Genomic DNA, 20,338 nt, shown 5'->3' with positions numbered 1-20,338 from the left:
AATTAAGCAACTTCAATCTCGCTATGGTTTGGACACAAACTTTGTGTGGTTTTTCAGATTTTATTGACTGCCTTCTATCTCTGTCTTAGTTGACTACTTGCCTTCATTGAATTGCTCTCTGCTCTTAAAGTTGGATGAAATACTATACATTACACTATGGGACTGGGCTTCCTGAGAAGCTACTGAGGAGCCAGATGAAAAATAAGTATGATTCATGTCACAACATTAAAAAAAAAAAACTTGAAAAGACTATGTTAAGTGAAAGAAGTCAGTCACAAAAAGTCATCTATTGTATGATTCTTTTTACACAAAATGGCCAGAATGAAAAAATGTATAGGAACAGAAAAGTTAATGGTTGTCACAGCTCGGGGGAAAAAGAGAATGGGAGTGACAAGTAATGGACTTGGTGTTTCTTTTAAGGGTGATGAAAGCATTCTAAATTAGGAGATTTATACTTCCAAAATGGCAGTGTAGACACAGCTGGATTCACTCTCTAACACAGAAAACCAGAATATATATATATACACACAACACTGAGATTATCACCAGACAGCAACCTGTTCAGAGATAGGCAATCTAAAATTATGTAAATTGAGACAAACACAAGTCAAAATGTGGGGGAGATGGAGTTAAAGTGTATGGTGGTTTCATTTTGTTTGTTTTTTAACTTTTTTTGTTTGCTTTTACTCTTTTTTGTAATCTAAGTTTTTATATCTTTAAATAATTTATTATATCTATAAGATGTTTTATGTAACCCTATGGTAACTACAATGCAAAAACCTGTAATGGATACACTAAAAAATAAAAAGCAATAAATTAAGACATACTACAACTAAGAAAATTACATAGCCACAAGGGATGACAGTAAGAAAGGAAGAAAAGAAGAAAGGAGTTATAAAGCAACCAGAAAACCAGAAAAACAAATGGCAGTACTAAAAATGGCAGTACTAAGTCCTTACTTATCAATAATGACACTGAATGTAAATGAACTAAATTCTCCAATTAAAAGACATAGATTAACTTTTTTTTCACATTTTTGTTGGCTGCTTATATGTCTTCTTTTGGAAGTCTCTATTTATGCCTTTGCCCACTTCTTAGTGGGGTTATTTCTTTTTTGCTTGTTAGTTTAAGTTCCTTATATATTTTGGATATTAGGTTCCTCTCAGATGGATAGTTTGTGAATATTTTCTCCCATTCTGTAGGTTGTGTATTTACTCTGTTGATGGTTTCTTTTGCTGTGCATAAGCTCTTTAGTTTAATTAGGTCCCACTTGTTAATTTTTGGCTTTGTTGCAATTTCTTTTTGGTACTTGGTCATAAATTCTTTGCCAAGGCCAATTTTGGGAAAGGTATTTCCTGGGTTTTCCTTTAAAATTTTTATAGTTTGAGATCTTACATTTAAATCTTTAATTCATCTTGCATTAATTTTTGTATGTGGTGAAAGGTAAGGGTCTAGTTTCACTCTTCTGCACGTGGCTTTCCAGTTATCCCAGCACCATTTATTGAATAGGGAGTCCTTTCTCTGTGGCTTATGTTTTCCAGCCTTGTTGAACATGAGATGATTGTAGGTGTGTAGCTTTATTTCTGAGCTTTCTTATGGGTTCCATTGGTCTATGTGTTTGTTTGTGGACAAGTACCATGCTGTTAATCATCAGAGAAATGCAAATCAAAACCACAATGAGATACCATCTAACACCAGTCTGAACGGCTACTATTAAAAAGTGAAAAAGCAACAGATGTTGGCAAGGCTATAGAGAAAAGGGAAGGCTTATACACTGTTGGTAGGAATGTAAATTAGTTCAGCCTCTGCTGAAAGCAGTTTGGAGATTTCTCAGATAACTTACAACAAAACTTGAGGCCATTATATAAGTGAAATAAGCCAAGCACAGAAAAAATAATTATTGCATGTTTAATCAAATATTGCATGTAATCACTCATGCGGGAACTGAAAAGGTGGATCTCATGAAGATGGAGAGTAGATTCTCATGAAGATAGAGAGTAAATTGGTGGCTACCAGAAGCCAGGAAGGGTGGGAGAGGAGAGAATAAAGAGAGATTGATTAATTGGTTACAAATACACAGTTAGATTGAAGAAAAAAGACTTGGTGTTCAATAGATCAGTAAAGTGACTGTAGTCAACACTAACCTATCATACATTTCAAAATAGCTAGAAGAGAATAATTTAAATGTTTCTAGCACAAAGAAAAGCTAAATATTTAATGTGATGGATATCCCAATTACCCTAATTTGATTATATGAATGTATCAAATTATCGCATGTACCACAAAAATATGTACAGCTATTAAATGGCAATAGAAAATTAATTAATTTTAAAAAGGAAAAGCTATAACTTGCATATTGTAATTTAAATAGTAAAACAAGATAATCATTAAACTAAAAAATAAAATTACATGGTGATGATGGTTGCAGAACTCTGTAAATAAAAACCATTGAATTCTACATTTTAAAATGATGAATCTTGTGATATGTAATTATCCTCATTAAAGCTCTTATTTAAAAAAAAGGTTTGTTGTGAAGATCAAAGATGATAATCTATGTAAAATGTTGGACACAGTGCCTAGTACATAGTCAGCACTCAATAAATATTAGCTATTACTATTCTAGAGTAACTGAATTTAGGAAGCTTTGTGTGACTCTAAAGTCACTGGGAAAAAAATTGATGAGCCAACTGGCATTTGTAGAGAAGAAAATGATCACAAATCATGGTGTGTGGGGTCCTGTGTTCTACTGTGGCCATGGCAGCTTTGAAATCCCATCCCCCTAAGGCCAGCTGAATGGGGTATGTCTTGGTGACTGAGGGCAGGACAAGGGTCATTGTTCAGACCTGGAACATTTCTGGCCTGTTTTGCCCAGGTATGGTTAGGAACTTTCCAATGCCCTAAGACTGAAGGAGACACATGCAGGCCTCACCAGAGACAATCTTGATGACAAGAAACTGTAAATGAGGGAGAATTTCCCACTGAATATCAGATGTTTTAACCAGAGTTATGAACACAATTTCTGCTACCAAGAGAGGAAAATGGGATTTAAGGAGAGAAGAACTACTTTAAAGCTGAGCTTTCTACACAATCTGGATCTATGTAATGCAATAAAAAGGCTTAATGTTTTGGCAGTATGTTCTGAAGGAGCCGCTTTACCATGGCAAGATGTTCTATTACATGCACAAGGCCTGAAGGTGCACACACTGGATTATTTAGCTGTTGGATATGTTCTCTTACTGAATTTTCTCTTTTAAAAGAAGGAACGAATGCATGAAGAAAGATCTGTAAATGACTAAGAAAATAATTTTAAAAAAATTTTTTGTCATAATTTGTAGGGTTTCTTTCCCTGACTTCTGAAGCTCCAAATTCACTCTTAACAAGTGCGCTGTTGAATTCTGACAGTAACAAAACCAAATCAGTTTAAACCACTTGCCAGCAAAATAAAAACTAAATATTTGCTTAGCATTCCTAGCATTTCTTTCATTGTGTAAACAAAGAAAATATGGACAAATTAATTATTAATGGTACTCTATACAATAATTTAGTGCTAGTATTTATATTAGAAATGGGGTTTTCCCAAATTAAGTCTGTGTTTGACTGAATCAAAGATAAGCAAGATAACACAGTATGTTATAAAAAGTACCCTATAAATGTCAAAAGACCATAATAGTAAAAATATATTAGAATGATACTAACAATAATAAATAGTGCTAGCTTTCCAAAAATTCCTAACTGTCAATCCCCAAAACTCTGATTTTTGGAATTGATTTTAGGATAGGGTGGGGCAAAGCTGAGGGGAATTAGTGTTAAGGAGAAACTAGCAAGGATTTTTTCCTAAGAAAATCAAATAAGAATTAGATTTTGAGATTAAGTAGCCGTTGTCCAGATGAAGAGGAAGATGGGGGGAAATTTTTTGTTTACAAGTGCATATGTGGTGGGGTGCAGTGGTTCACACCTTTAATACAAGTGTTTTGTGAGGCCGAGGTGGGAGAATCACTTGAGGCCAGGAGTTTAAGACCAGCCTGATCAACATAGCAAGATCCTGTCTCTACAAAAAAAATAATAGCCAGGCATGGTGGGGTGCACCTGTAATCTCAGCTGGGGTGGGAGGACTGCTTGAGACTGGGAGGTCAACGCTGCAGTGAGCCATGATCATGTCACTGTACTCCAGTCTGGATGACATAGCAAGTCCCCAAGTCAAAAAAAAAAAAAAAAAAAAAAAGTGCACATTGTTTATATGTACAGAGTAGTAAGAGAATATGCACAAAAAGGAATGCAAGTAGCCTCATTAGGAAAGTGTAGAAGAGAATAAATAGTTATGTTTAATTGTTCACTTTTTATTTTTGTGGATACATAGGTATATATATTTATGGGGTACATGAGGTATTTGGATACAGGCCTGCAATGCTTAATAATCACTTGCAATTGTCTCTTGGCCTCTTTTGCCACATTCTCTTAGACCTCTGTAAAAGTTATTATTAAAATGAAAACAATGGCATAATTTGATTGACGTCCTGGAAATATCACTTTGGTAGCAATATGAAGGAAGAACAGAAAGAACTAGAGTCAAGAAAAATTGAAGGCAAGGCAATCACTCATGGAGCTCTCATGGTAATACAGTTAGAAACAAGGGATAGAATTAAATCAGTGACTTTAGAGATAGGAGAGGGCAGCTACGTCAAATGACACAATACAGTATGTGTCAGAAGTCAGACATGGAACTCTTTAGAACCATAAGTGGGAGCTTCGCATGCGGAACAATACAGATAAAGAAGAGATGTGGCCACATCACCACATCCAACAACATGCTCCCACCTACAAAGCACAAAAGAGTGAAATATTTAAGACCAAACTAACAAACACTGTCTTTCCCTTCTTGCCCACACTTCCTTCTAAGTGAATCTACCTTTACCCTCATCGCCTTCTGAAATGAAGATTCTGCGTGGTCTTGCTTGTATCACAGCTGGGATGAGAGCTGTATACATTATTCAAGGTGGACCTATAGGCTACTTTTCTTTAGACTTTGTTCTAAGAAGTACAGAGGTTGGGGAGGTAGAGACTGTCATCCTTGGTCATATAGATTTAGAGCTGGAAGTCCTTTTTATCCATGAATATTTTGAGAGAAGCAGAAATAATAGGTTTAGGGAAAGAAGCATGAGAACCAGTAACTTGATGTTACAAGAAGAGACAAAGGTCCATGGAGACTAAGAGAAGCCAAAGTTGTTTCTGATTTTCCAGTTCCTAGTTTAGGCTCAGCTCTGTTCCTGGTAATTGAGTCCCTTGAATTTAGGCTCATCGTTACTTGAGGTGGTGTGAATTGATATCTGTTTCTTTTTGTTTGTTTGTTTGATTGTTTTACTTTGCTTAATTTTTTACTTTTTATTTCTGTGGGTACATAGGTGTATATATTAATACAGTACATGAGATATTTTTTGACACAGGCATGAAATGCATAATAATCACCTCATGGTAAATGGAATATCCATCCCCTTAACGTCTGTTTCTTGAAACCAAACCATTACTAATTCCAGCACAACCTGATAGATTGCACAGCAGATGGCCTCTTCTAAGAAAAATTTAAAACTTGGTGTTTCTAGAGCCTTGCCAAGAAGCACTCACCATGGTCCCCCTGAGAAGCTATGTTCCAGCCAAATTTATAAATATCCAATACTTTGGCACCTAGTATGTAATGAAAGAGAGATGGGCCAGCCTGCCCCTGAGTTAAGAGTGGGTATTGCTAATCTTTCTAAGGCAGTCTAGTACAGTGGCCAAGAATGCAGGTTCTGGATATTAGTCCTTCAGTGGATGTATAGTTAGCAAATATTTTCTCCCATTTTGTAGGTTGTCTATTTACTGTATCGATAGTTTATTTTGCTGCTTAGAAATTCTTTAGTTTAATTAGGTCATACTTGTCCATTTTGGTTTTTTTTTTTAATTGTTCCTGGTGGTTTTTGTTTGTTTATTTGTTTGTTTGTTTACAATTGCTTTTGAGGTCTTAATCATAAATATTTTGCCTAGGCCAATGTCCAGAAGAGTTTTCCCTAAGTTTTCTTCTAGAATGTTTATAATTTCAGTTCTTACATTTAAGTCTTTAATCCATCATGAGTTAATTTTTCTATATGATGAGCGATAGGGGTCTAGTTTCATTCTTCTGCATATGGCTATCCAGTTTTTCCAGCACTATTTATTGAATAGGGTGTTTTTTTCTCCATTATGTATTTTTGTGGACTTATTGTCAATGATCAGTTGGTTGTACGTATGTGGCTTTTATTTCTGGGTTCTGTATTATGTTCCATTGATCTATGTGCCTATTTTTATACCGGTACCATACTGCTTTGGTTACTTACAATAACCTTACTGTAGAATTTGAAGTCAAGTAGTGTGATGCCTCTACCTTTGTTCTTTTTGCTCAGGATTTCTTTGGCTATTTGGGCTTTTTTTTGGGTTCCATATGAGTTTTAAGATTGTTTTTTCTAATTCTTTATAAAATGGTGTTGGTTATTTAATAGAAATTGCATTGGATCTGTATATTGCTTTGGGCAATATGATCATTTTAACAATACTGACTCTTCTAATCCATGAGCATGGGATGTTTTCCTATTTGTGTCATCTACAACTTCTTTCATCAGTGTTTTGTAGTTCTTCTTGTAGAGATCTTTCACCCCCTTGGTTAAATGTCTTTCTAGGTATTTTTATACAAGGAACACAAACAACTCAACAAGAGAAAAACAAGTGACCCTATTAAAAAGTGAGCAAAGAACATGAACAGACATTTCTCAAAACAAGACACACAAGCAGCCAACAAACATGTGGAAAAAATGCTCAACATCACTAATCATCAGAGAAATGCAAATTAAAACCAAATGAGTTATCATCTCACACCAGTCAGTATGACTATTAGTAAAAAGTTAAAAAACAAATGTTAGCAAGGATACAAAGAAAGGAGAATGCTTAGACACTGTTGGTGGGAATGTAAATTAGCACAATCTCTATGAAAAACAGTACGGAGGTTTTGCAAAGAGCTAAAAGTAGAACTACCATTTGACCCAGAAATCCCATTACTGTGTATCTACCCAAAGGAAAAGATATTGTACTGCTCTTGTGTGTTTATGGCAGCACTATACACAATAGCAAAGTCATGAAATCAACTTGTATCCATCAATGGATGATGGGTTAAAGAAAATGTGGTACATATACACCATGGAATAGTACTCAGACATAAAAAAGAATAAAATAATATATTTTGCAACAACATGAATGGAGCTGGAGGCCATTATCCCAAGTGAAATAACTCAGAAACAAAAAAATCAAATACCACATGTTCTCACGTGTAAGTGGGAGCTAAACAATGGGTACACATGGACATACAGAGGGAAATAATGGACACTGGGGACTCCAAAAGCAGGGAGGGTGAGATGAAGGTAAGGGTAAAAAATTTACCTATTCAGTCCAATAATCACTATTCAGGTGATGAAAACACTAGAAATCCAAACCATTATGCAATATATCCATGTAACAAACCTTCATATGTATCCTCTGAATCTATAAAAGTAAAATAACATAATGCAGGCTCTGATGACAAACTACCTCAATTTGCATCCTAGTTCTCCCTCTTGACTGCATGACCTTGGTCAAGTCATGTAATTCCTCTGTGCCTGAAGTTATTCATCTGAAAATGGGAATAACAATAGTATCTACCCCAAAAATTGTGTGAGGATGAAATGAGATCATGTATGTAAAGCAGGTAGATAGTTCTTTGTACATGTAAGTACTCAAGAAATGCTAATCATTATAATTTTTTATTATTACATTTACTCTCCATTTCATATCACCAACCAAATCCTTTTAATTTTGTCTCCTAAATATCTGTCACATCTATGCAATTGTTTCCACCAAGATTGCTACTATACTAGCCTAGGTTACTGGTAGTGCTCACCACAGTGGTTTACACTCATCAGTTATTCCTGGTTTCAGTGTTACCCACCTCAAATCAATCTATATACAAAACTAGAGTAATCCTCCTACAATTCAAATGAGTGAATGTCTCCCCTTCTTGAAAGCCTCAATGACTCCTCATTGGCCTCAGAATAAAGTCCTATCCCTTCACAGTACGTAAGGCCCTTCATGATGTGAATGATGCTTAGCTATTCAGCCTCATCTCTTGCCATTTATTCTCTCTGATACAGTTTCTACCCTTGGAGAGTTCTTCTGCAAGACTTTGCTACTCTTCCCTCTTTCTTCTCTTGCCTACCTTCTGCTTACCATTGAGTTGTCACCTTAGATATCATTTCCTCTGAGAATGTCCTTTGATACCATAAGATTTGTCTTCATCCTCTACCACAGTGTAAGTAATTTAAGTTGAGTAAAGTATATCGTTCAACATTTTTGATGTTTAATATAGTGTTTGACACTATTTTTTTAAGTGAATGAATAAGTGGTTGGATGACCAAATGAATGTATGCAACTTTGTAGTGCATGAAACCAGTTGCAGTATGGGAAGTTATGTCTGGAGGGAGGTCACCAATGAAGCCAGGTTAATATATCTAAAACTGAGTTTTCAATCCAAGCAACAAGACAGAGTGAGGGCCAAGGAGGGGATCAAAGCAGGGAATCCAAAGAGCAGGCGTAAGAAAACACCAACGAAGGATCCATGAGGTGGAGTAGAGCAGCTCATGGTAACTTTTCATGGGATCCCTGAGCTGGCTTACACTGGCTTGTGTTCATTCAAAGGAACTCTAGTACAATAGACAATAAGCGATGAGAAGAGATTGAAGGATATTTAAGAGAAAAATGCATGATCAACTTCATTTTGGAGAAAAACTGCATTTTTTCAGTTTTATAGAAGGTGGTTTGCAGAAGCAAGATTGTTGGTAGGGATGCCAATTAAGAGATCATGTCAGTAACTAAGTGAGTAATAATGACAGTCTGAATGAAGACAGTAAGGATGAGAAAGGGGGGCAGATTAGGGCAACTATGACCAAACACATATTAGACATATTCAAAATATTATTAAGATTTAGTCTGCAGAGGGAGTTATAGAAACTAGTTTTAAAAGGCATAACAAACGTATGAAAGTATAGGGTAATTTGTGAATCCTGTGAATTTTAAGTTTGGATTTGAGACAGGAGAAACCAAGCTCGTAAAACTACAATATCAATATTTCAGGGAAAAAAAAAGACTCTAGATGAATTTGCAAAGTTTTCCTAGACCCAAAGCAGGACTACGACACTGGGATAGATGCATTTAGTTTGTGTCTGTTTGCCCTAAGCCTTCCTACCAATCCCTTCCAACTCTCAGTTCCTGATGGCTATGGGCTCTTGTTTGAAGTGCAACAGCTCTGTCACCCACATGGAGTGTGACCAAGATCATGAAAGCTGCCAGCTTTCCATTTCACTGAAGTTGGCATGCCTTTCATGCTTACTGACCACAGTGCTGCCATCGTGCCCTGGGTGAGGAGACACCTTCCCCTGGAAAGTGATCAGTAAAAGAAAAATGTGTTTCAGTTGTCTCTAAAAGCAGGGAGCTAATTCATCTTGATCTGATGCCACTTTCCTTTTCCAGTTTTTAAACAAATGATTTTTGACAGAAACACTAGTTGAAGTCTCATAGTTAAAATTCTTTCCCAAATTATCTAACACCTGTTGGGAAGATTATCTCAGACGTTTACGTAGTGAGACTTCAACATAAAACACCAAAGGATGCCTCACACTTTCTGCTCTCTACTTGTCCTCTCTCCTATTGACCTCTCCTTTAAAAAAGAAAACAGAAAAGGTCTTGAGGCTAGAATAGAGGGTAATCACAGTTTTTGAGCCAGGGAAAGAAGGGCGTTGAGAGGAGAAAGCATGCTAGGTGGCTGGAGCCCTCTGAGATGTCACAGGACCTCTGCGAGGTGAGAAGCCAAGCGGTGAGAGCTTGTGCTAACCTGCCTGACAGCCAAGGTCTTGTTCCTTTCAAAGTAATCTCCCCTGAGCACTCCAGGACAGGCTGGCTTAGGCAGACTCAATCCAATTTAATGGATGATTTGACAATGGAAAATTGAGGGAAGAAGGAAATGATACATGCCAGATATCAGTCCAGGCGAAGCTGAAAGGGTCTGATGCCTCCCATTCATTTACCAAGTGGGAAGTGCCTGAATGAGCAAGTGCTCAGTGTGGGGGCAAATTTTAGCAGAGTGTCTGGGGAGAAGAAATGTCCCTTTATCCTCTAGCCCTCTTGTATAGTATCCAGAATTTGAGGGGCACTGCTTGGAAAACCGACCATCAGTCCATCTATGCCCAATTTGACATTCTTCTTTTAGAACCTGCCTTTTCCCAGGTAGGTGTGAGAATATCCGGTTTTTTTCCTTTTTTTTTTTTTTTTTTCTTTTCTTTTTTTTTTTTTTTTTTTTTTTAGGCAGAGTCTTGCTCTGTTGCCCAGGCTGGGGTGCAATGGCGCGATCTCAGCTCACTGCAACCTCCACCTCCCAGGCTCAAGCGACTCTCGTGCCTCAGCCTCCTGAGTAGCTGGGATTACAGGCAAACACAACCACACCTAGCTAATTTTTGTATTTTTAGTAGAGATAGGGTTTCGCCAAATTGGCCAGGCTGGTTTCAAACTCCTGACTTCGGGTGGGGAATATCAGTATTTGTGGCCTCAGCTCTTATCTCTTCTCAGTACCAGATGCCTCTCTTGCATACTCTCCTCCTCCTCCTCCATTTCTGCTTATGCTTAGCACCATCCAGCTCTAATTCGCAGTTGATAATTCCCAACTTCCATTAGTAACGAATGACCCTAATTTGGCAGCCTTGGAACCTCTATTCTCATGTATTCTTATAGGCATCCCTTCTGGGCATATCACAACCCAGTGGACTGAAGCCGACCCCCTCCTTAAAGCATGTCCCTTATCATCCACACTGGTTGGCATTCCAGTCTGTCAACCTATATTAGCATAAATAGAGATGGAAATGGATTAACTGGTTGTAGCTTTAACTGCTCTTTATCACTTCTATATGATTGCTCACTGCCATGTTACAGAGGTAGAACAGATGTTGGTGCTTCCTTTTAAGAACTCGATAGCCAGCCGGGCGCGGTGGCTCAAGCCTGTAATCCCAGCACTTTAGGAGGCCGAGACGGGCGGATCACGAGGTCAGGAGATCAAGACCATCCTGGCTAACACGGTGAAACCCCGTCTCTACTAAAAAATACAAAAAACTAGCCGGGCGAGGTGGCGGGTGCCTGTAGTCCCAGCTACTCGGAAGGCTGAGGCAGGAGAATGGCGTAAACCAGGGAGGCGGAGCTTGCAGTGAGCTGAGCTGCACTCCAGCCTGGGCGACAGAACAAGACTCCGTCTCAAAAAAAAAAAAAAAAAAAAAAAAGAAAAAAAAAAAAAAAGAACTAGATAGCCTAGCGAAGGTCTGCATAGTATCCTGGGAAGCCTCAGGATTCATTTTAGAGGTCCTAATGACTCTTTCTTATGGTGCTTTAACATACTCATCTCGAACCTATCACTATATACCTCTGCTTTCACGACAGCATCAGAGGCCCTCTTGATATGCTTTGTTGTGTTTCAGTGGCATCAACAGGAGGAAGATCTGATTTCCCTTCAGAAAGGCAATCATTCATCTTTTGCTGTCCTAAGGCAGTGTTCGGCCAACTGCCTTCCCTATCGACAGTTGGATAGCTGATTAGAAATAGACCATTCCACAGTCTAGCTAGGAACCTACTCAAAAGGATAATTTCCCCATTCCCATTTATAGAATAGGTAATAACAATATCTAACATTGATGAGCACTTACTGTGTGCTAGAACAGCTAGATGGTTTGCACAAATTCTCTCATTTAATCCTCACAATTAAATAAATAAGTAGATATTTATTCCCAATTTATACATAAAGAAACTAACCAGTTAAATAATTTCCCCAAGATAAAGGAATTATAATAGGTCTCAAATATAAGTTGTATCCACTTTTACAGCCTCAGTTATACTTCTCTAAAAGTATCCTTTCTGTTCCAGAAGACAGAGAGATGTTTTCCACATAGGCCTTTGCTTGTCCCTTTTCAGCCCAACTGCCTTCTCCGATTTTGCACTCCTGGTTTCCCACTCCAGTACATTTTTCTGTATTCAGTGCCAAAATTATTTCTGGGACTTTTTGTTACATATTTCCCAAGGAGATTTTGTCATGTTGTAAAGATCAGACTTTTCAATAAAGTTTCCAGTTTCCCAAAAGCAATGAGTCAGACCCAAAAATCATGTAAAGTGTCACTTCTACTTAGTGATCACTATTAGACAGTTTTCTATTTTGGTACCATATTTCACTCAGTTCCTGTTACTTGTAACCCCAAAGAAAGAAACCTCTTTGAATTTTTGTTGTTGTTGTTACCTAGAGGATAGGAAGCTATTTCTGTTCACAAATAAAGAATGATTTTTAATATCAGATTTAGCATGGTTCAATTCAGCGACTATTATTTCTCTGTGTCTATGATATGCAAGACATGGTACTTGATGCTGGGCAGAATCCATAGAGGAAGAAAACACACCAGCTGAGTACCTGTGGGAAAAAATATACATCAAACATATTAATAGAAATCATCTTTTCTAGGTTGCTTCATGATAAGATATCAATTTACATACAAAAAACCTATGGCGAAATGTGCATGTTACACACTCACCAGAACACTGGTTCATTCTTTCTTTAAATTTTTTTATTTTTAATTATTATGGGTATAATAATGTGTATAAACACAGACAGGTGTAAGTATAAAGAGAAGTTAGGAAAAGTAATCCAAACTCAACATTGTAGTGCAAATTTGCCTTTTCAAGTAAATAACATCAAATTTCTAACGTAAACTCCTTCGTCACATCAGGCAAACACAAAAGCCTGTTAACAAATTATAGAGTTCTACTTAATCATATTATCTCACTTTAATTATATGTGATTTCTTACTAGTGATTGATTCTAAGTATTTTTTAAGTCACATTATTAATGGTCACAGTAATTTGAGTTCTAAACATCTCTTTTGAAAGATACGTGAGGTATCAGCAGTCTCCACATTAGTCTCACCATTAAAACTTATATTTAATTAAATTTTGGGTTGCTTTAGAAAATACGAATACTTGAAAGTTACTAAATTGGCTTGAAGTTGCATTATGATTAACTGCAGGAACAATGATTATATGTCAGAGCTCAAATCTAGTAATGATATAACCTTTTTGTAACATTAATAACCATATTCATAAATTCATTATATTTACATATGTAGAAAGTAATAAGACTTTTCTATAAAGAGAGCTATGACACAGTCCCCAAGATTTAGCATTAAGTGGCTAAACAATGTACATAACAGTGTATAGTGTACCATCATTATTTAAATAAAAGGATATAGATACATATACTATGCATGATGTATATAAATATATAAATATATATACATCTTATATGTTATATACATATTATTTATCCCATGGCATCCAGTGAGACTTCTCTAATCACATTCTGAGTTGTTGTTTTTTATTTCTGAGAACTTCACTAGAAGCCCAGGTTCTCCTGCTTCAATTAGCACCTGTCCTGTGTTTCTATGGTTTTAGGTGATTTTTCAAGCCTTTGTTTAGAGGTTTTCATCAGGAGACATCTGCTAAGCCTTAGCTACAGGGAATGAAATACTTTGCCACACTGAGAAGTGTCCCTTCCAACAACTCAGGCGCTAGAATCAATGCAAGAAAGCTCTCTCACGTCGCTCTTCAAAACCTGAAGAAATCCTTCAGGGTGATAACACAGGCATCAGTAGGTGCTGAGGGGTGTTTGGCTGTTTACCCTCAAAGTTGTGATCTCCACTCGACTTACTCATTATTATGGGTCTTAGAGAAGTTGAGAGGGGTGTGGCTAGAGTCGCCTCAGGTGTCTGAAGGGCAAAGACAGGCTATCACCTGCTTTTGCTGAAAATTTAAAGATTATGTTATCTTCTGTGGCTAGACTCATATTTCACTCTCACAATTACCTAGTGATGGGAGAGGCATGGGAAATGTGGCTCGCATAAAGCCTTGGAGGGAGGCCGCCAAATGTGTGGGAAGAGGCAGTTGAAAGCACAAAGACCTTGGAGAGGGCATGAAGTTAGGATAAAACTTGTTCATGCCACTCACTCCTATTGTAGCTCTATTTGTACCTAGAGTTGAAACAGCTCCAGAATTTCTTATTCGGAAGGGCTTCATGGCAGTCGTCTGCAGAAAGTGGATGGAGAGATGGATTTGGGCTAAAACTGCAATGGATAACAAGCCTAATGTTTTCACTTGTTTTTATATTTATGTTTGTATTTATGTTAAATGACTTGATATATTATCCTAGCAAGCACACAATTGTTATTAAGATTGGGTATTTATTTGGGGGTACAAGGCACCTGAGAGATTGTAGGAAGGATAAAAACCATTACCCAGTCACACTGGGATATCCACTAGGCAGTATGGCTTGCATAAGCATACAAGTAGGAATAGATCAGACTAGAGCTGGCAGCATAAGCTGCCACTTCTGAGGCAGCTGCCAGGTCACTGCACCTACCAGGTGCAGGTAACTTGTTCTTCAAATGGAAATTTCCATCCTCAAGTGCAGAGCGGCCATAATGTCCCTTGACGTCATATCTAGAACAATACAGTTGAACCCTCAAAAGAGAGCAGAAAAAAACAGAGGGAGTGACCACATTTTCTGAAGTTGCTTCAACTAGATGAAATATATCTGTGATTACAGCTCTCACAGTGTCCACATACAACAAAAAATTATTTCTTATATAATTCTCAACTTTAATTAGCTTTAATGCAGCATACTAATTTATATATCAAATTTATGTATCAGCTGTTCGTACCTCTCCTATTTAGCAGATTATAATTCACTACATCAGAGATCAGCAGCTACCTTCCATCAGTTGATTGACTGATGTTCAAAAATAGCTAACATCATAATCCCTAAAATGAGAAGGAAGCCTGTCAGTGTCTTAGGCTGGATTCCCCAAAAGCAGATCTAGCGACAAGGATTTGAGCACAAGTAGTTCATTTGGGTGGTAATCTTAGGAAGCCCCAGTAGAGAAATAGGGAAATAAAACGTAGAAGGGAAGGGAGACCATGACATGTGCATTATAGCTGGCTGGAAGTTGAGGCTCAGCCCCACTAGGCACTGCGAGGGACAACGTAGAGCCTGCCTCAGAATCCCCTGCTGAGGGACAAGGAGGCTGGGTTTTTAATCCCCTAACCCTCATCTGTCATGGGCTACAGGCTGCCCTCAGCGGCACTTCAGACCTGTCAAGATAAAATGCCAAGGAGGAGAATAATAGTATCTGCGGTAGACACCATTGACCTGTAATGGAACAGTGGGAGTTGAAAGAATATGGGCAGACCACAACAGCATCTGCCACAGTAAGGGTCTCAGAATGGTCCAGCTGTTGTCGGCCTAATAATCCCAGAAGTGCAGCCTAGAGGAGAATGGGTTAAGCAGCATTTAAAACTTCCGGGTCTCAATTGCAGCTTCCCCTTAATCTGGCTAGATAAGGGGCTGTTTCCATAAAATTCCTGTATATCATCTTGATGTTAAAGATTTAAAAAAAAAAAAAAAAAAACTAAAAATAAGATGTTAATTGGCTTCAGCTATGTGTGTCCAATCTCATTTTCTCACTGACAGTTTCGGTGGGGGTGGCGCACACATTATACCTGGGTACCTGAGAATGGGCTCTGGGGAGAAGCAGGCCAATGGGAAATCCTCATCCAAAAATGGAGTTTAGAGTTCCTAAGTCCAAGCCAGAAGGGTGAACATGTCTTAAAGCCCAACTATACACAAAATCAAAAGCGAAGGAGGTCAGTTAAGTAAGGGCCAGGCGCAGTGGCTCACGCCTGTAATCCCAGCACTGTGGGCCGAGGCAGGTGGATCACCAGGTCAGGAGATTGAGACCATCCCGGCTAACATGAAACTCTGTCTCTACTAAAAATACAAAAAAATTAGCCGGGCATGGTGGCGGGCACCTGTAGTCTCAGCTACTCGGGAGGCTGAGGCAGGAGAATGGCGTGAAACCAGGAGGCAGAGCTTGCAGTGAGCCGAGATCACGCCACTGCACTCCAGCCTGGGTGACAGAGCAAGACTCCATCTCAAAAAAAAAAAAAAAAAAAAAAAAAAAGAAGAAAAAGAAGTAAGGTCATGGCCGGGCACGGTGGCTCACGCCTGTAATCCCAGCACTTTGGGAGGCCAGGGCGGGTGGGTCAGGAGGTCAGGAGTTCAAGACCAGCCTGACCAACATGGTGAAACCCTGTCTCTACAAAAATTAGCTGGGCATGGTGGTGGGCTGTTATCCCAGCTACTGGGGAGGTTGAGGCAGGAGAATCTCTTGAACTCGAGAGGTGAGATTGCAGTGAGCCGAGATCGTGCCATTGCACTCCAGCCTGGGTGACAAGAGGAAGACTCCCTAAAAAAAAAAAAAAAAAAAAAGTAAGGTCACCAAAGCCAATAGGTCTAAAGGCAGACCTAAAACTAGCTGCCTCAATCAAAGTAAAGTTAGATGCTACAACAAATAAACCCCCAGTTCTCGGTGGTGTAATGTGAGAAATATTTCTCCTTCATGTAAAATCCAATGCTCTTCCCACATATGACTCATGTTCCTTCTGTCTGTGGCTGCATCATTTACAAGTGGCTTGGATCTGCTGGATCCTCTAATTCTGGCTGACAGATCGGAAAAATAGAGGGTGAAAGACTAAGTGTGAAAGTATTACATGACAGGTCTGGAAATGGCATGCATTTCTTTGGCCTGGAAACCACTGGCAACAACTTAGTCACACTTCCCTCACGTAAATGCAGGGGGACTGGGAAATATAGCTCCTGATTTAGAAGGAACTTCCTAGGAAACTCTCTGTACTGCGGAAAGGGAGCATGCTCTGGTAGAGACTTAGCCATCTCTACCGCACAAGCCAAATCTAAACAGCTCAATGAGACAGGCATTCCTGGAAGTGGAGCTCAGCAAGCTTGGACAAAATAAACCATGTGCCAATTCTTAAGCCAGCCAGAGACCAGATGCCTCTGGCATAGACATCCCTGCCAGTTAGGGCAAGATCCAGTTGATTAAGATACTGGAGTGGAATGAGCAATATAAGAAAACTGATCAGTCAGAGAAAAAAATCCCAGGATGAAACCTAGGATTTTTCCCCCTCTGTGCCTCTCATCCAAAGATGGGCTGCCTGGCACAAAATTCAATCCGAATTTGAATTCTACTTAATATCACCAATAGAATTTTTCACTGGCCTTGTTCTGCATTCAGTGATAAAAGCAGCACACAATTATTTTCGATTGGACCAATGAGATTGTGCTGAGAAGTCTCTGAAGACTGTCTGCTGAGTGCCAGTTGTTAATGAATCCCATTTGTCTTTCTTGATTAAGTCTGCTATTACCCCCGTTTAGTCCTGTCACCAGCCCTTTAGCAAGAATTTTCATATCACTGTTTCGATGAGAAATTAGCCTATAAGAGCAGCACTCATCAATCAGGAGACAGTTTATTTAATACAGTTTACAGTTTATGAGTTCAAAAACTGTAGCCTCATACATTAGAAATGGATCACTGTCCTAGACAGACAATCAGGGGGTTCAGTTCACTTGACAGGCATGGAGAAATGACTTTGAATGTGAGATATGCACTTAGAGAAGGGCTGCAGTATCACGCGCCTGCAGCAGAGTATCAGGAGGCTTTCACTCCTGATTAGGAAATTCCCTTTGGTTTAAGCAAGTGCTTCATTTTAATACTTTACCATGCCTCCCTACAACACTGTGACCGGAAAATTCAAAATGAAATTTTAGAATAGAATCACTTCTTTGTGATACCAAATCTTTTTTCTGGATTGCTATATCATTAAAACAGTTCGTGAAGAATATTTATCTCCTTCTTGAAATCATAAAGAGCAAGATGTCCATGAAAATCTTCCTTTTGCAAAGAGTAGTGAGTGGCATTTCCATTGAGTCACCAAATGTAAAAAATTGCAGGAAAAACGCCCTGGAGCTTTGGCGTTAGCTGTATAGCTACGTGACTGTACAAAATTGATGATTTTGGCCCCCAGGAGAATTTTAGGAAGCCCAAATTGGCAGAATTTGTTGGTTATTTGATTGTATCAAAGATTGTGGCTATTTTAAGTATTCTATTTCACATTATAAAGTATTGAACAAGCTAGACTTATGGAACTGCTTTCCATAATATTATTTCATTTGGGGCTATCATTTTAAATTAATTTTACCTATGACGCACATTATTTTCCAAATCAATACTTTACCAACACAGTGTCATTCGTATATATGGTTAAGCTTGAAGAGGCAATAATTAACAGACATTGACTAGTCGCCCTCAACTCTGTCCCCCACTTGCCCTTAAATCATAAATATTTTTTCTCAACTTTTTAATTTCAGATGTACATGTTTGCTACATGGATAAATTGTGTGTCCCTGACGTTTGTAATACAAATGATCCTGTCATCCAGGTAGTCAGCATAGTACCTGATAGGTGGTTTTTCGATCCTTCTTCCTCTCTCTGCCTTCCCCTCTAGTAGGCTCCAGCATTGTTTCCATCTTTATGTCCATGTGTATTCACTGTTGATCTCCTACTGATAAGGGAGAACATGCAGTGTTTGGTTTTCTATTCCTGCATTAAATTTTAAATCTGAGGCTGGGCATTGTAATCCCAGCACTTTGGGAGGCCGAAGTGGGCGGATCAAGAGGTTAGGAGTTCAAGACCAGCCTGGCCAACATTGTGAAACCTTGTCTCTAGTAAAGATACAAAAAATTAACTGAGCGTGGTGGTGCGTGCCTGTAATCCCAGCTACTCAGGAGGCTGAGGCAGGAGAATGGCTTGAACCCGGGAGGCAGAGGTTGTGGTGAGCCGAGATCGCACCATTGCCCTCCAGCCTGGGCAACAGGGTGAGACTCTGTCTCAAAAAAAAAAAAAAAAAAAAAAAAAATTATACTTTTCTTTTCAGAATGATATCTTTTATTTCTAGACTGAGGTACGTTATGCCGAAGTGTTGCATTTCTGTTGTTGGTTAAGAATTATTTCAGTCTTAACAACTACAGAAAGAACTGTTGGCTTTGCAAAATGCCCCACCTCCTGGGATGACTTTAAATGAAAAGAGTGTTCGGAATTCAATTACACAGTCATGTTTACTGGTGAAAATATTCCTGTTCGTCCTCATGATTACAGCAATGCTCATACCTGTTTATCCATTCTAACAGAAGACTGGTTCATAGGGCTCTCAGTCCAATCAGTTTGTCTCAGCATTATTAGCATGCTTTCCAGCTGCAAAGAAAAGACATGACCACCAGATAATTCTTTTTATGTGCGAACACATAACAAGAATCCAAAGGAAACAAAATGGTGGTATAATGATGATACCTGTTGATGCCACTGTTATGATCCTCCTAGCAGAAGATAGTCCCATTGAGAAAATGAGCACTTTGATCATTCAGTCTTAGACTGGAAGTGACCTACAGGCAATGAAGACTACTTCCTTTTACTGCATTTTCACTGGTGTACATTCTGGGCACATGTTGATCGCTGGTTCAGTCCAGGCAACTGACATACTTTTATTAGTCATACAGTATTAATACAGGTGTCAGGAAACGTCAAATATAATTCAATTTTTTATTTTTATTTTTTAAGCTTTCGGAAAAGCTCCAGGTCCTCATGTATTGTGCAATAACAATGACTTCCTTGGCGATTTTGGTATGTTCATTGCCGGAAACGGACGTTGTAACAGGAAAAATTTTCATTAACTCCTGCCACTCAATGATTAATGCATGATAAGGTTATGAAATGAACTTATCAGTTACAGTGGGAATATAAATAAAGTGAGGGATCCAACATTACTTTAAAAGTCACCCCAACTGTTTATATTAGAATTCTATGCACTGTGATCCTAAGGTTAACAGCATGAATTAACATGCGTCTTTAAAGGACTGTAATGAAAAATCACTGCGTATTTATTTAATACTTTATATCTGCTGTCGAGTTGTTTTGACATGGAAGATTTTCAAGTAACGTTGGCAGAGAGGTACAGTATGTTATCCTTATGGTGAAAATAAATTCATTTGTTGTATATAATTCCTCAATCTCTGAAGTAAAGGTACGAGTAATATAGGGTAAGAATGGTTTAATCGAGGTTTTATTTTGGAAGAAAAATGGCAGTGATTATTAAATTGCTGCATTCTATAATTTGTGCTTGTTATTTGTACATTAAAGATTTTTTCCAAGTAGGTAACACTTTGTTAACTTCCTGCTAGCCCTCAGCATGAGCCCTACTGCCTAAACACTATTTCATTTATTTATATTTGGAAAACCCATAAACATTTGTGTGTGCAATC

The 20,338-nt window shown here is 38.4% G+C and overlaps 1 pseudogene; it reads left to right on the top strand.

Moving 5' to 3' along the window:
* The first annotated feature begins 19,042 nt into the window (after positions 1 to 19,042).
* Positions 19,043 to 19,377, top strand: LOC119626270 (ubiquitin-conjugating enzyme E2 W-like; annotated as a pseudogene).
* The last annotated feature ends 961 nt before the right edge of the window (positions 19,378 to 20,338 follow it).

The sequence above is a fragment of the Chlorocebus sabaeus genome, chromosome 20 (assembly GCF_047675955.1).
Source record: "Chlorocebus sabaeus isolate Y175 chromosome 20, mChlSab1.0.hap1, whole genome shotgun sequence".
Taxonomy (NCBI): domain Eukaryota; kingdom Metazoa; phylum Chordata; class Mammalia; order Primates; family Cercopithecidae; genus Chlorocebus; species Chlorocebus sabaeus.
Note: the sequence above shows the minus strand (reverse complement) of the source record. Positions and strands in the feature narration are given on the sequence as shown.